General features: G+C 40.2%; 1 protein-coding gene across 5 annotated transcripts in view; it reads left to right on the top strand.

Annotated features, from left to right (window-relative positions):
- Positions 1-2,138: 2,138 nt before the first annotated feature.
- Positions 2,139-17,677, top strand: part of tncb (tenascin Cb) — an 83,404-nt gene continuing 67,865 nt past the window's right edge. For 3 of the 5 annotated variants that reach the window (XM_049764177.2, XM_049764176.2, XM_049764174.2), the window contains exons 1-2: positions 2,144-2,575; positions 5,514-5,588. The gene's annotated coding sequence lies outside the window, so the exon portion shown is untranslated. Of the gene's footprint in view, positions 2,576-5,513; positions 5,589-17,677 lie in introns of all 5 variants that reach the window. The other 2 variants (XM_068650179.1, XM_049764178.2) reach the window with 2 other exon arrangements.

The following is a 17,677-nucleotide window of genomic DNA, read 5'->3' as shown; positions in this document are numbered from 1 at the left end:
TAAGTACGCCTGGAGATTGTGATGAGATGATTTTTTGATTTTATTAATCCTGAAGTCAAAACGAAATAAAATTAACTATTATAATCCCAATGAGTATGAATTTGTGGTGAGTATGAGTTGAAATTAAACACTGCAAATACAAAAGGCAATTGGACACCCACAATAAAAACAACATTGAACAAGTCTTAAATGACAGATGACTTTTCATTAACTGATTTGGCTTGTGTGCTGCACACTGAAATCTGACCTAGCCATTATGGAGAAGAACAGCCACACGGGTGTGTAACATGATCAATGGTATCCCCTTCCCTCGGACACCTACATATTAGACAGGCCTTTGGAGAGACAGATCCCTGTTGCATTGTTAAGATGAATGACACACTTTCAACCATTTGTCATGTCAAAATAAAAGGGCTACAAGGTTAACCATGATCCACTGACTTAGTCACAAAGGTTAGTGAAAGACAACAAAAGCACACCCACCCCAAAGCAGCAGACGTTTCGACTTACAACAGTGCAATAGATACATTTTTGCCACTTGTTTTAATTCCATTTTAAAAGCAGCTATTTAAACTTGAAATTACCATTCCCTTTTCATGTGAAAGTGAAATTACAATTATGGAAGATGATGCGTCTTAGAATTAAAACTACCTTGAATCAAATACATCTGGAATCAGAAAGTTAGCATAGCTCATTGTATGAGATTGATTAAGTGCAAACTTAAGACATGTTTTTCAAATTGTGTTTGAACAGATAATATTTCTTGTATTCCTCAATATCAGACCAATTAAATATCATATTTTGTCTGAGGTGCAGGACCTCTCTGAGGTCTGTGCTTGTCACACCCTCCAACGTTCTGCTGATTTGATCACAAGTACTGTTGTACAAACGGTGTAAGGCAACTTCTGCACCATACTTGCGGCTAGGTAACACGGTATTGCCGTCTTCAGCAAGTGGAGAAACCAAGTTTTCTCCACTGTATATGATTCCTCCATAGTAAGCTGTTTTCTAGCAGGAGTTTGTTGATTGTTGCATTGCAGTCTTATTCTCCTAGGAAAGCATGGCTGGATGCCTACGTTTTAGAAACTGTATTAAATTCATTGTGCTCCTGCCTTTCGTTGCAATGTGCTTTAAACAAACTTGGCTGCATGCAGCGCCGCAAATCCAAACCAGTTCCAAACTACTGACAACACTTTTGCTGGAAACAAACATTTTGCTGTCTTTAGCCGTAGTCATGGTGGGCTAACTTATGAAGTGTGTAAATCTGTGACCGAAACAATAAGGAGGGCTCAAGCTACCGAAGCCCGCAGGGATAAAAGGTGCGCCAAACAAAAGGAGTAAAACAAAATAAATAAAAAAAAAAAATTCATTATTTTTTGAAATTGCCCACAACAACAAAATCGAATGAATGCAATATATATATATATATATATTATATTGCCCATTGTCTGATAGCCTCATATTTCTTATCAAAGTCTTGCTTTGCCATGAAAAAAGCACATCTGCTCTATAATCTGATGGGTTGAGAGCTGACATGGAACCTGAAGTTTATTGATACTTCAAGTCACACACAGTATGTTTCAAAACAAAATGGATTCTTGTTTGTGCATTGGTCAATACTGGAATGGTAAGAGGACACCCATGTTATAAAGTGTGGCCCAGTTGTTTCCGTGCAAGATATCGTTTTTGAGCTTAATAAAGCACATCCGCACATATTTAGTTTCCTGCTGTGGAAGCTGTGAATACTTGAGCCGCATGGCGTGCCGCAGTAATCATTAAAGACTCAGTACATACTACTACTCTGCAGCAAAGACACCGGGGGACATCTGTCGTTCTGATGAAGACGAATGTAGGTCAGCGTTCCTCATGCCTTAGCTGAGCAGGGCCTGATTAAAGGAGGAACCTGCATAAGACCACAAGCAAGTTACACAACATTTGGCATTATTTGCTCTTGTTAAGGCTTCCCGATTCGTCGCTGATGATCCTTGCTCTGTGTCTCCTCCAACAGCAGAGATTGGATTGCCCAACTGTCAATCAATCATATAGGCGTTGATTTGAGCCCACTGTTAACATCCCAAACAGATGGTCAACTACCACCACCACATGCGTACACCCCCTTCCAGCCTGGGTATAGTCCCTTGGTAAGAGACTGTAAGCTTCTTAGATTTTTTTTCCTGCTTATCACTAATTCAATTTCTTTTATAAAAGCTATCATAGTAATTTACAATTTGTTTTAAACCAAAATGCTTAAGGAACATCTTTGCACAAAAGTCAACAGCTTTAATTCTCATTGTCATGTACTGATTTGATCGTGCAACCGCTGAGAAATATTTGGAAAAGTATTAATGAGAGCATAAATCCGCTGCGGTGCTTAAGACAATAGCATGTGAGGGGGCTGAGGGATGGGTATAATTTGGGGCAGGGCAGCGACCCCTGACACCCGGGCCATTGAAGGAGGCTGAGCCAGAGCAGGTGTCTGTGCTGACATCTGCTTCGGTTCTCTGGGGAAACACAAGAACCCTGCAGCTACAGCACTGACTAAGGCACTGGAGTGCCCTGACTCCCAATAAACAAGGTAGACATCTTCTTGCTTCACTTTTGGGATCCAGAGGGGTCAATCATTTGTAGTGCTTTATTAAGAACTGCTCATTTGTGACATATAAATCAGAAATTGTTTCGTTTTATAATTTGTTAATACAATTTGATAATACAGTTGATAATACTATTTGCCAGAGATAGAGGGTGGTTATTTCTACCAGAAATACACAATACGTTTGCTTTGCTTTTCTTTCCTAGAATAATTTGTCACATTTGTGCTTGACACTTTAAATGTTTCATTTTAATGTAGCATAATCCGTGAAAATAAGAGTTTTTCATGCATGCGGAGTATTAAGAGGATTCGACCCAGATCTCTCACAGACATTAAAGAAAGAAATTGTTGGCTGCTCAATCTCATGTAATATTGATGCTGTCATGTTTACTCATCAACCCACTTTCCTCTGAATCTCATCAAGTTGACAAACCCTCAAGGCTGTTGATTCAGGCACACCATCGATCCAAGTTTGCCTTGTATTGACCCAAGTGCATTTATAAAAGACTTTGTAGTGTAATCAAAGCCTCCCTGCCCCCCCTTATTTCTGGTTGACTTGCGCTGAGCAGCTGTAACAGATACAGACTATTTTTGTAGCTCTAACCAGCATTCTATCAGAGTGTCTTGCTTTGTGAGTTTGCAGAACAGACATTGATCTTCCTTAGTATAGATCTGTCTAGATTGTAATAGGACAATGAATGATGCACAATAATGTGAGGGTGGCAGGAGGATGATGTGTTGAGGGAATTGTGCTGATATTGAACTAGGGGCAAAAGTGGGGGGCGGGCACCTTTGAAGAGTACCTGATAGAGATTCTGAGCATGCACAAGAGTGGCGGTGAATCCCACGCAATGTGTGAAAAAACACTTTGGATTTGACCTATTTCGAAACTCAGTGGAAAAAACAATAGATATTAAAGTGTTCCATGTCAAGTTTATACAACTGAAAAGTAGAAAGAGCAAATGTGCAACCTTTACGATTTAGATTTCTAGTGCTTGGAAATATCGGCGAATGATCGAAATAGCAATAGGAAAAACACATTGTGACTAGATGAAGTGTCGTGGTAATGGATTGATTTCAAGCAACGTGGTGGCGCCAGACATAATTTTATTCTGATCACGCAATCATTTTTCTTGAGCCAACACAGTCTCGGCATTGCTACGTTTCCATTGAGTACCTGTAAATACCAAAGGTCAGAAGGTGAAATTGAGCTTATGGTAGAGAGCGCTTTGTGTGTTTGTGTTTTGACGATGCTTGAGCATCAGCGGAATGCGACCGTGTTCAAACATTTTGAGTTTAGAACCAATTCACAATGATGTGATGTGAGATTAAGGATAATACTTTTTTCATTTGTACCCTCACTTTTAAATTAATTTTAAAGGGGAGCGTTTGCAGAAGCTTCAAGAACCTCACCAAAGATTCTTAAAACCTTTATGTCAAAATCTTTCCTGAGGAAAGTCCTCCATAAGTCCTTCTTAGGAGTTTTTTGATCAGCAGCTCTGTTTAAGATGATCATGGTGACGATAAATATGGATATCATTCTACTGATGTATAATGAAGCATAATACACTGAACAGTAGCTAAATTGTGGGTTGGTGAGTCTGATCATTTGTGCAAGGTCAAGGCGTTATATGAGACCTTGTAACAACTGAATAGTGAATTCCAACGCTATTTGGGTGTTCAAAATAAACGCAGTTCATTGAGTTAGAGACCATATCCAAATATCTATGGTATACTCTTTTGGTAAGGAGTCCAGATACTACATAAATTAGATTCCAACTCATCATTTCGCTTCATGACATAAAGGAAAAGCAGGAATGTAGCATGACATACATTCACAAATGCATTTTAGAGCTGCAACTTTTGGTTGTAATCCTTTGATTAGTGGGCAGCATTACCATTTTTTGTTGAGACAGGGGTCCCTCCGGCCTGAAGTCAGCTGATCTGGCATCAGTCTGTCTGGGGACAGGATTAGGGGGGCTGTGGAGGTGAGGACTTGCTGTTAGATCAACAGACACTGGCTGAACCATTCATGCAAACAAACGCATTAGATTAGCAACAAGAACACTTAGCTCGACATACCACTTAGTGCGTGTCAGTCCACTGTATTAGAAATCGAGACTGGAGCTTTATACACTCAGTAGGGATTGAATATGATGTGATTACACATGCAACACATAGCATGGGCTTGCCCATACATGTTATATGCTACATTAATCATTAAAGATCTCATTGTGGTTTCAGTGCTTTACCAGATTTACCAGATCTTGAGTCTCTGAATATAACCAAATGCCTAGTTTAGTAATATATTGCATATATCATATTTTTATAGTAGACCATGAACATTTTGAAGTGAGCCTATTACAGTTACAGCTTAGTTTTCACAAGCTCTCATTTTTTAACTTTTCCTCAAAGTGAAATGTTTTTCGTATATTTAGACGGGATCATCTTCTTCCAGTTAGGGCTGGATTTTTTATTTATTTAGAAAACATATATCCAAGGGGGCACTTTAAACAATAGTTAATATGAATTGAAAATTGATCAGTAGAAAATATTGTTTTGAAATTACAGCAAACTGGACTTAGTATCCCTATGAAATCAGTTATCTCCTATATGATAGCGTGTCTCAAAAGTTACAGGACTGGGGACACAATGCATATATCAAATACAAACAAGTGTTTTTCTTTCATTGTGTGCCAGATGATCAACCAGCACTTTAACAAAGCGAACATTTTGCCTTTGGTTATTTCGGTGTCCTAGGAAAGGCGAGTGTTGTGTCAGGACAACACCCTGGTTCACCATGACACGCCTGCTCACAATTTCCTGAGCATCTGACAGTTCCTGGCTGAGAACATCATTGTGTTGGAACAATTCCCCTACTAACCCAACCTTGCTTCTTGTGACTTTTTCCCTCTTTCCCAAGATCAAAGGGGCATTTGAAGGTTTTTTGACGGCCAACCGGAGGGAGCATCAGAGGATTCTGCAAGAACTTGAGAAAGTGAGTGAGAAACCAGGAGGATTACTTGGAAGGGAAAAAACTTGTAGTTTGTAGTTTTGAGTTGAAATATATTTGACAGCAGTCCTGGAACTGTTTTGAACACACCTCATATTTGGTTCACATCTCGACACAATGTCTCCAGTGTTTCCAAGGACAACAGAAACATCTGTATATTCCTATTTGCGTTACTATGTTACAACTATCCAATCAACAATAAACAGACAAACTAAAGTTTGGGGTCAATCTGTTTCCTGTGGCAATCAGAAGTAAGGATAGAGCAGAAGATGAAATATGCGTTGAAAACAGTAGCCTAGCCAGTTTGAAAATGGAGTAGACCAAAGCTCTGCACACATGCACACAGACACACACATTCATGGGCAAGCACTCATGCACACGCCCCTCAAGCAACGAGATATGCAGGAGATTTAGTCTCCTTTTGAATATGTAATGAGTTTAACATTCATACTGAGCTGATGGAAGACTCCTGGCAAAGCAGCTGTGATCCACGCAGCAAATACAGGATTATCTGCAACCAAAGATAACGGGCACAACAAAGCTTGGGAAATAGCTTCAGGCAGAGGAAACCATGGCCATTCAGCAGTGCCAGGCCCTCGCAGCTAGTTGATTAGAGTGCCTTGCCATACACACGTTACCTTTGCATGCCTTCAGGCTCTGCTCCACTTAAGGGTAGGTGGCCTTGGGGGTGATGATATTGGCTCAGCAGACAGCACGCATATGCTTACGTCTTTAGAGGATAGAGCCTAAATTCTAAGCTCTGCTTTCCATCAACCCAACTTTGATCTCAGTCAGGCTTCCGGTAAACTGAAGGCTGATGGAATAACTACATACATTTATCTAGAGGACTGTCATTGTATTATTCTGTGTGGAACTTTAACTTAATATAATAATCATATAATAGATTATTAACATACAATATAGCATACTACGAGACCTACTGCAGTAGTCAAATCCAAAGACTATTTGGGGTCAAGCTCTAAGGAAATTCTGCTTATTCCATGGTGCAAACATTTCTGGTTACACCATTAGTGGAGGTGGAAGTATTTTCCAGGATACAACAAAAACCTTCCATAGCCACAAATGACTATGACAATCCTTGTCGTTGGCAGACTTCAAGGTTCCTGAAGAAAGCCCTTTTGACTCTTTGAGACCTAATGACCCATTACGAAAATCATTAAACCACACTGCAAACCAATGGATGACTTAAGTCTAACTACATGAACGTGAAACTCAGCAGCCCGGCATGAGAACAGCTTCGCTCTCTGGTATGGTTATTATAATTATTGTTGTGTATATATATATATGCAAAAGTATGAAAAATGAAGCACACGTTAATAAACCCATCACAGTTCTTAAAAAAGTAGGTAAATATCTGGTTGAAAAGTCCATTAACTGCACAGTAACTTAACAGTGTAATGATGTATTCTATTTGTGGTAAAAAAAAATATTTCTGGGTGTACGTGAGAGGGTATGTTATAAATAAGTACAGTCAGATTTCCTCATGGACATTGTTGTGTGTTAAGAGATTTTATTTATTTATCCACATGATTTTTGTGCATTTTTGGTCAGGGAAAATGGGGGACTGCATGGTCAGCCTTCAATTGCAGGGGATCTAGTGACAATCAACCACAGTCAATTGGCAATTAAGTCTTCAGTCAACTGACCACGCATGTTTGTGGAATGCGGGATAAAGTGGCATCGCCACGCAGTACAGGAAGAAACGCCACACAGCCTGAGCTGAGATTTAAACCTAGGGCCTCTTAACTAATAATAATTATCAAGAAGAAGAAACAGTTACTAAATAAAGGTCCTTCTCATAGAAAAAAACAACAACAATGATGCCACAGCCATTGTCTGAAATCACTTAAGAGCCTAAGCAGATTGTTCTGATGTTATCTGGTCTTAGGGGGTATGTTTGCAAGGTATGTTGATATTGCAGTGACTTGAGATTCCTGACCTCTAAGAAAGAAAGGGCATTTTCAGTCTGCTTTAATAGTTCCACTTTTTTAAGATGATTTTAACAACAAATTCTGTAGTGACATCAAGGACTGTTCTGCTACCCAAAGTTGGCCAGTGTCTGTCATGCAGTGCACGTCATTGAGTGCAGATGTTTTAAATTAGCCATTGGGCTTGGTTTAGCAACTATTTCCCCTCATCGTTTTCTGTAACACCTCTTAACAAGATCTCCTGTGGTGTGTGTGTGTGTGTGTGTGTGTGTGTGTGTGTGTGTGTGTGTGTGTGTGTGTGCGTGCGTGCGTGCGTGCGTGCGTGCGTGCGTGCGTGCGTGCGTGCGTGCGTGTGTGTGTTGGGGGTTAGCGGCTGAGTGGTTTGTGCCGCTGCATTCAGCCATCTCTTGCTTCCTGATTCTTACTTGACTTGATCTAGTGACCTAGTTAGGAGACCAGTAGTCTCCCTGTCTTAGTAACATTTTTCCATGATTTGCTCTAAAGAGGGATTTCCTCTGAAAAAAGTCAAGAAGTCCTTTCAGGCTAAGCCCAGCCTTGTGTAACCCATAATCTCAACATATTCGTGAATCATCCAAGCAATTTTGCTGGCATTTTGGCAGTGGGAGCTGGCAAAACCTGCAGCTCTAGGTGGACTCGGCATTAACGAGACTTTAACTTACTACAGTTAGTCAGTTTCTGTTGGCATTTATTTTAGTATTAGTAAGTGGAAAAACACCTTGCCTTTCTTCTCTTTGACCATTTTTCCAGCCGCACAAGCCGTTCTAAAGGCCCGCTTTTGATCGAAAGAGCTGACCACGCCACGGCTTCAGCCTGCTTTTAGTTCCTTTGTGGGGATTTTATTTTCCTGTCAGCAAATACTGAAACCCTGAGAGTGTTGGAATGAATGAATTCTCCTTGCCCCCTTTCTCTTGTATTTCTCTGAAGGAAGACTCTGTTTCTCATCACTTTTTCCACCCTCCTTGCTCCCCCAAAGAGAAGGTGGCACTCTGCCTCAGGATAGTCTGCCAGAAGAACCCAATTGGTGCCAACTCCTTCTCATTCACACAGAACAATTGGCCGCATTATTCAGACTCCCATCACTCTAGAACAGCACTTCCCAGCTGCAGGGTGACACACTCTTGAAGAGACGCTTACTGTTCAAGTTAGAGCTATATCCTTTTAATGGTCTTTTTCAGGGCAAGACTTTTCTAGTTTGTGCCACAGAAAATCACAACAACTTTTATATCAGTCAGTTAAGAGTTAAATAGATTTAGTAGCTTTCAATTAGTGTTGATAACATACGGGAAAAGGAAAATACACAGTAGAGTGTAAATTACCATATTATCAGCATCATAAAGCACACTTAAAAGCCTTTAATTTTCTCAAAAAACGAAGGTACGCGTTTTCATATGGTGCATCTTTTGTGTGGACCGAATTCCAAAATCTGTTGTTTTGTGTGGCTTCCGCCACACAGACGTAATAGTAATGCGCCCTATAATACAGTACGCCCTATTTGTGGATTACATACAAAATAGACCCCGCAATTGAGTCTGCGCCTCATGGTGTGGAAAATATGGTAATGTTAAAACGGGTGTGTTGTATTCCGTTTTTTATTACACTCTTTTTTACACACAAATTTTATTTTCTCAAGCGGTTGCACACAGAATGATCTGGATTTATACATTTTGAGTCGATAACCAGCTCAGGGTGTACCCTGCCTACTGCCGAAGTCAGCTGGGATAGGCTCCAGCACGCCACCCTTGTGAGGAGAGGCAGCTAATGGATGGATGGATGGATGGATGGATGGATGGATGGATGGATGGATGGATGGATGGATGGATGGATGGATGGATGGATGGATGGATGGATGGATGGATGGATGGATGGATGGATGGATGGATGGATGGATGGATGGATGGATGGATGGATGGATGGATGGATGGATGGATGGATAATATAGTCTCCCTAAATAAATTATTGGTATTCAAATTAAATTCAAATTATTTTGTGCAACTCCTTAATGAAATGGTAAATGTACTTGTATAGAACTTTTTTGTTCTCAAAGGGCTTCTCACTGCTTTCTCATTCACCTATTTAATTAATTATGTTTTTATGTTTGTACATCAGTTCTTTTAAAAAATACATTTTGATGACAAAATAACATCAATCATTCATAAAAAAATTCACGATTGCAATCATAAAATATTTTAAGATTGATCCAAATCTGTAACTGGGACAAAATTTGAGAAGCAATACTGTCAAACCAAGTTTCATTGCGTTCCAGAATGCATACTGATTATATTTTATTCTTTTAATCAAATCTATTCATTTTCTGATTTTTCATTTGTTAAATATCCCTTTTTTGCTTATATGAAAGAATTACAGTATTATGTAACAAAGTACAATGTGATGCACTTAATACCAAACTTGTGTCAGTGAGCAGACTTGGCTCCACAGTGCACCTCACTAAGTAGCAGTTAAAGCACTGCCCTTCTCCCGCTCAGCCTGGTTAATGGCCAAATGATGTGTTGAAGGTCATATGGTAGGCTGCAATGCCAGTAGCCTAGTGTGTCAGAGCAACCTGCCAGCCCACCCGCTGTTTGCTGTCATTACACTCACTGTGGCTTCTCTTCCAATATCCAAACAGATATTGTTGTTTGTTTCACTCTTTCTAAAATACAGTTGAGGGGCTTCATAAACTGATCTCATTATCCTAATAACCACTTGTAATTGGCTTTAATGGTTAAGGCCATAGACAGTATAAAGAGGGCAGGGATTATACACATACAGTTTGCATTCAGACAGTCTCAAAAGTCAACACTGTGATATCTTTTAACCAGACAATAAACTCATGAGAAAAATGTAGTGTTGATACTGAAACAACGCATGCATTAATGTCTCAACCCAGGGGTGACAAACTCGTTTTTTTCGCGGGTCGCATTGTAGTCATAGCTTCTTTTGGAGGGCCATTATGATTGTTAACCCAAATAAATGTATGAGCACCTCATATTATATACAGTAAAAGCTACAAAACAAACTGACAAATAACTCGTTTTCAAATCAGACGAATAAAAACTGGTCAAATATCTAAAAGAAAAGATATTATTAAAAATGAAGACAATTTGCAATTCTAGTAATGACACGAATTTGATGCACAATTTGTTTTCGCGGGCCACATAAAATGATGTGGCGGGCCGTATCTGTCCCCGGGCCTTGAGTTTGACACCTGTGTCTCAACCCCAACTGCATGCTTCATCAGCATAGATAAACTTTGCTACTGTTGGTGGAAAACATGCACATTGTTTTCATGCAGGTCTTCACGTAATATAATACAGTGTATGTATCACTGCCACAGGCAGGGGCTAAACCTCCATTTTCTGCATTCTAACCTCAGATTCTTATAAATATGATTTACAGCACCCCTCAAGACAGACCTCACCTAAAGCCTGGGTGTTTATGGACTGCAGGTACTTTTATAGTAGAGTCTGTTACTGGTCATTGTCTTGTAATACATCTCTACACTCTGAGGAGGTATCACTTACAAAGGCAGTTATTTGAGTGACTGGTCACGAATTCTACAGCATAACTGCTACTCATGAATACTAAAGTCACCAAGGTGTAACGTGCACCCGAGAAAGGTTACCTGTCGGTCACATTGTATAATATACTATATTTATACCTAGTCTATCTCGCCTGTCTAAGCTCATTGGTGAGAGGCAGGGCACAGTAGACCTTTGTAGTCACAGGATAGAAAACATGGGGAACAGAATAAACTGTTTAGATCATTGCGTTGATTCATGTTTTAATTCAATCAAAAATACACTTTTACAATCCCCAGGAAAAGATTACAAAGAGCGAATCACCCAATAATAAGTTTTGTGACGCCATCCTTATAACAAGCCAGTAAAAATGCTGGCTGAGGGAAGTGGCAGTCTATCCACGTAAAGCACACTTCTTGCTTTATTCACTTTGTACTGAAGATGAGTGACGACACATGAAATGCTACCAAGGAAAATTTATCACCGTCACTTTGAAAAGGGTTGACACCCTTGGATAATGAAAATAATGTTTTCATCATATGAACCAAGTCTGGTTGGTGCATTCAGGTCAAAATCAGTTGGCTATATTATCATTGTAATCAAAGACAAGCCATCAGGTTTATGAACCGGCAAAAAATAATAATTATGTCTATGAATAAGGAAACTGGCCCACATAGAATAGAATGACTTTATTGTCATTGTACAACTGATGCACAACGAAATTAAGATATTCTACCAGTGGGGGCTGCTGCCATGAAAGGTGCTGCCAGGCGCCACTGGGAGCAATTCAGGGTTCAGTGTCTTGCTCAAGGACACTTTGACATGGTCACCAAGGATGAGGATTGAACCCACAACCTGCAAGACATCCTTCAAATGTCAGCAACTGAGCTTTATTAAATTTCCAATGCAATCGCACATAACTTAGTAATGTGAGACCTAAATTGTTTATAAGATTATATATATGTATATATATGGCGGCTCAGTAGCGCACTGGTTAGCACTTCCGCCTCACAGTTTGGAGGGTGCTGGTTTGATTCCACCTCCGACCCTCCCTGTGTGGAGTTTGCATGTTCTCCCTGTGCCCGTGTGGGTTTTCTCCGGGCACTCCGACTTCCTCCCTCATCCCAAAAACATAACTTGGTAGGCTAATTGATTACTACAAATTGCCCCTAGGTGTGAGTCTGAGTGTGGATGGTTATTCGTCTGTGTGTGTCCTGCGATTGGCTGGCAACCGGTTCAGGTTGTCCCTCGCCTACTACCCGATGACTGCTGGGATAGGCTCCAGCACGCCCGCGACCCCCGTGGGGACAAAGCGGTACAGAAAACGGATGGATGGATGGATGGATGGATGGATGGATGGATGGATGGATGGATGGATGGATGGATGGATGGATGGATGGATGGATGGATGGATGGATGGATGGATGGATGGATGGATGGATGGATGGATGGATGGATGGATGGATGGATTTCTCCTGATAAAATGTGTTGAGTTCATTGGAGTTTGTGTCATAACATCTTAATAGCCATTGACGATACATTTATCTTCTCTGATCTCATGCTTTTCTTGCAAAGTAACATTTGGGCTGAGAAAATCATTGGGTAAACTTAACCCTTCGGAAAGCGTTAAAGACTTTTTTTCACATTTTGAATCCGTTCCGAAAATCTCAGCAGTTTTTTAAGCATTTATTTGGGAATCCAGCCAACAAAGGTCAAAAGGGCCACATAAAAATAACTGTTTATATTCCAGTGATAAAGATGTAAACTAATTGAGATTTTCCCACATCTCAAATATCCAATGGCTCAATAATCTTTTTTATCACCCAGCATATGGTGCAGCTCCATGGCACTCTTATATTGCATTATATGGTCAGGTTACCAGAGAGGCAATAGCTTGTAATTAAATAAGTACTCCAAAGACTACTACACTGAAATCAAATGTTTACCTTGGCTTTACTACAAAAACATAAACACAATAACAGCATTGAGCAGTTATCATCTAGCAATAGAAAATATCACTTAAATGTATGTATGTGTATATAAACTGTCCAGACTGGTAGTTCCTCTGATAAAGCTAAATAAAAAAATATATAGGCTGTCTGTGCGTCAAAGAAGGTCATTGTTGGGTGAAAAGTCCATCACCTTTCTTGTTTTCAGGATGAGTAGAAAAAGAATTATGTTGGCATGTGATGAGAATGGTAACAATATAGGACAATACTTCAACTTTAAAAAATGCTTACCCAATAATGGGGAATTGCTCAAGATAGGGGCTTTAAACAGATGGTGCAGGCGGACGGACAGCACAGCAAAGCAGCTGTGTGATCAATCCAAGCTTTGGTGTGACATGTCATCACAGCGTCTGTGTAGAAACCCTCAATCAGCCCATGGCTCAGTGCCCTTAACAATGTAATACTGCCACTTCCATCCACTCCTTTCAATTGCAGTCGAATGATGGATTTTATGATTCACGTGAGTTTATGAGACAAAAAGGTACAAATTGCAAGAGAGCCAAACCTGTTTTGAATTAGCAGGAGCACACATGACTTCTATGTTTAGTCAAAGTAGATCAAAACCAGGCATTGAAATATTATTTCAAGTGAACCAGCTGGTGAGGAAATGTGTATATGGCTACATGGAAAAAGCCCCACGGGGTTGATTTCAACCACCAGTATGTTTTTTTCTTTTGGAGCGACGAGCCATCTACAAAATTGTCTCAGTCCTGATTTGACTGAATTTAAACAATATACCCATGCATTAAAGCACTTGGGGATACTGGAGTGTCTTTAAGACAAACAGGCGGTGGTACTCATACATTCCCTCTTTCTCTCTCTCTCTCTCTCTCTCTCTCTCTCTCTCTCTCTCTCTCTCTCTCTCTCTCTCTCTCTCTCTCTCTCTCTCTCTCTCTCTCTCTCGTAATTTCTTTTAATCAAATGTTTTGCATTTTCTTCAGTAGTAACACTGAAACGCAATTGAGAGTGATTTTTCACTTGCCTCCGGTCACACTGTGGTTTTGTTATGTCATGACTCAAATGCAACTAATCACTAAGTCTGCATTCCCTTAATCCAACTAAAACTTTGAAATCCACTGTTGCGACATGACAAAAATCTCCAGAAAAGCCATACTGTAAGGTCTTTTTACCATCTGTTAAGCCAGGAGTCTTGGTGTCTGTGTTTGGTTTGACAGACCTACTGTATAAACATCGTTTCTGTCACTCTTTTCTTCACCTACACATTCACACACTAAGCTCTTTGTATCACTTCTCGACAGGCACTTGCCTGATTGTGTATATGCTAGTTGAAGGGGAAAGAAGTTGAAATCACTGTGAGGAAACCACAGGTCTCTATCTATTCAATCCAAGGACTCAGGCCATAACCTAATGTAAAGGCTTTATTCATATATGTCACAGATTGAGCCACTCACACTTGCAATGGGAGTGGTGAAACAGAAGGGCTTATCAATCACCAAAGAAGCACAGTATACAAACCTTAGACTGATGAAAAGGCAAGGTATATGCTTATATTGCCAGTTTTTAAATTGATATTCAAACTATCCGATGCATAACTTTACCTCAATTAGACACACGTCATTAAGGGATGCTGCAGAATTATTTAGGGTCCTTGAATTAGAAGGTGTATTTTGTATTCTGTGTGGTCTGCTTGAAGTTTGCCCAAGTTTACGCTTTTGAATTTTGCTTTCGCCCAGTGGGATGGGATCACACTGCAAGGCAGCAAAGCCACAGCAGGCTGAGTTTGCCAACATCAACTCCTGAAAATATTTGGATTTCGCAACCCCCTGCCGGCTTCATGCTATACCCAATTTAGTTGCAGTTTTCTGGTTTACTAGCCCTGTTCGCAGTCTCGGCATGAGCGGTAGAATATTGATTGACTCACTGACACAAGTAGGCTCTTGCCTTGCTTTTCTGCATTCCGTCTTTCGTCTAACATTGATTTACAGAGGCACAGATATTTAGCTTGAACATCCTATGCCTGGAAATACCGGTAAGGTCAAAATGTCTGGATGTGTCCACTCAGTGTCGTAGCGTGGGTTGCCAGCGCCCGAAGCAAGCTGTATATTTCCAGCATCTAATCCGTGGATCCACCAGACTTATACTTAGCCTGTTTCGACCTTAAGGACAGCCACAGTTCCGTCTCATATTCAGTTCAAGTCACATTTGATTTGTTTGTGGCACCCACTCCACTTACATGAAGAAGCAAAACAAATATGGCAGAGCTGCCAAGACCTCACAGTTTTCTTTTTAGCTGCCAGGGACTCTAAAATGTCTAGCGGTATCGTGCTTCAAATCAGCATTTTTAATGACCATAACATGGTTTGAACTAACTCTAATGTAACATGTTTCCACATATTTTAATTCCCACATAGATTTATACTCAATAATAGAAACATGTATGGCTTTGTGTCTGACTGCCAGAGCTTTATCCTAAATATTTGTCAGGATAGCCTAAATTTAAAACAGTTCCCTTGTGTTAAATTATCCCATGGACCAAGAATTATAGAATGCTATGTTTTGTCTTACTAATTACCTAATTTTTCGCTGGAGTTGTCTTGTCTCATGCTACCTCCACGCATATACGTACTGCTTTACCCGTGGCAAGTACAGATGTCAACTAAGTAAGGAACTAGTGGCTGCACTTGAGCCATGAACCTATAAATAGCAAGGCAAACTTTAAAGCCCCTACAAAGATGGCATGGATTATGTTTTCCCTCATAAAGCTGACAGTTCATCAGCGAGTGATCGAAGTACAAGTGCAAATTAGTGTGCAGATCTGTGTACTGGTACATGCAGCAGACATATTTTTGAGGTTGTGTTATTATGTACAGAGTCAACTATTTCCTAACCCATTTCCATAATATGTCAGAAAAGCAGTCTCAAAAGCATTTGCTTCCAACAGAGAAAGACAAGAAATTTTGTCAGTTCGTCCTCTGTCCTTCGTCCATGAAATGGGCAACCATGAGTCCTCATTTGCCCATCCTTTTTCAAACTTATTTGTCGGCCCTCCGCCACCCGTCCATCCTCATTACTGAAAAGGATGTCACCATTTCGTCCATTGTCCCTCTGTGTGGGAAAACACAAAAGTCAGATAAGAAATCCAATTTGATTCAAATGATGGATTGCATCTTAATATCTACACCATACAGTGGGTGCCATTGAGCCTTGAAGAGCCTCACATTCATTGATGTTATCCATTTCTACTTGGCGCCAAACTGGAGTCAGGGGATGCAAGGGAGATTTTTCTCCAAGGCCGGAGTTGCCGGCAGGGTCACATCATCACACATCATTAACGGGTAAGCCCAATGGCCCAACAATACACGCCACTGGGAAATAGTCTCTTGGCAGTTTTTATCTGCCCCATGTTCACAACCGCACGCAATCAACGAGGCCTCCTCTGCCAGACCATTTCTTCACGCACATCCGCACTCTCTATACACACATCCCACATACACATCCGTCAGTCGCACGCAAGCTGTCACAATTCAACTAAATCTGCAATAACGTCAAAAAGTTTTGTTTAAAATGACTTGCTTCAACCAGGATCTCACACTTCATTGTAGCCAAATCAATCCAAGTCAGTTATTGCGCTGCCATACAAAACCACCAGTGGCAACCTAAACCTGGGTTGACGATCTCATCAACTGGCTAATTGACGATTCACATTCACTAAACGTACGGACACCCACATTGATTAACATTTACATTCTCTCTGAACGGAGTGTTTTTTTTTTTTTTTTTTTTTTGTTCTGCCTTAATAATAAAGAATACTTATCTGCATAAAATATCAGGATGGTAAATGCAAAAAAAAAAAATACTGTTCGACTGTTCCGTTCCTAGTATGAAATAGCAACTTATGTCTTCCAGGTCACTAACATTTGCCACTGCTGAGATCTTGAGGGATGTTTCAGATTCTATTGACTTGTCAAGGCACGTGTTAGTGTAAAGTTTGTGTGTGTACGTGTGTGTGTGTGTGCGTATTTGGTTGTGTGTGCCCATGTATTTAGCATCTTGTGCTGTAATTACTTGGTTATGCTTTGAAGAGGCCACAACTGATAGAAAAAGGCAGATTGATTTGTGTTATTTGGACAACGTGACATGTCACAAACGCTGAATAGGTACAAAAAGTTAGCAGTTCTTCCTTGCTTTATATGTATCAGTTGTCTTTTAGAAACACGTGCGCCCACAGGCTTTCACTGTTCTTTTGTCACTTTACATACATTTATTTATAACCTTAAAACAAGGGGGTTGGGGGGGGGGGGGGGCTAACTTGGTTAAAAAGATAGGAGTCAAGAAATGATTAACAAAATTTCACATGAAAAAAAAGCCTAGTGAAACGTCTGTAGACCTCATTTGCATCAACCATGTCAAGTCCAGCAGTCATCTAATAGGATTGTTAATTATAATAATTATCACAATTATGTTGGGCTGGTAAGAAGAATTGCATGACTGCCTTCATGAAATAATAGTCGCTTCCTTGATAGATGGACAAACATCTATCGGTTTCTGCAAAGCATCACAAAAGAGGTTTTATGTGGTGCCGGAGGGACAACCCAACAAAATATGTCATAGCTAAA

The sequence above is a fragment of the Syngnathus scovelli genome, chromosome 3, assembly GCF_024217435.2.
Source record: "Syngnathus scovelli strain Florida chromosome 3, RoL_Ssco_1.2, whole genome shotgun sequence".
NCBI lineage: Eukaryota > Metazoa > Chordata > Actinopteri > Syngnathiformes > Syngnathidae > Syngnathus > Syngnathus scovelli.
The sequence above is the reverse complement of the archived record's forward strand: the minus strand, read 5'-3'. Positions and strand labels throughout refer to the sequence as shown.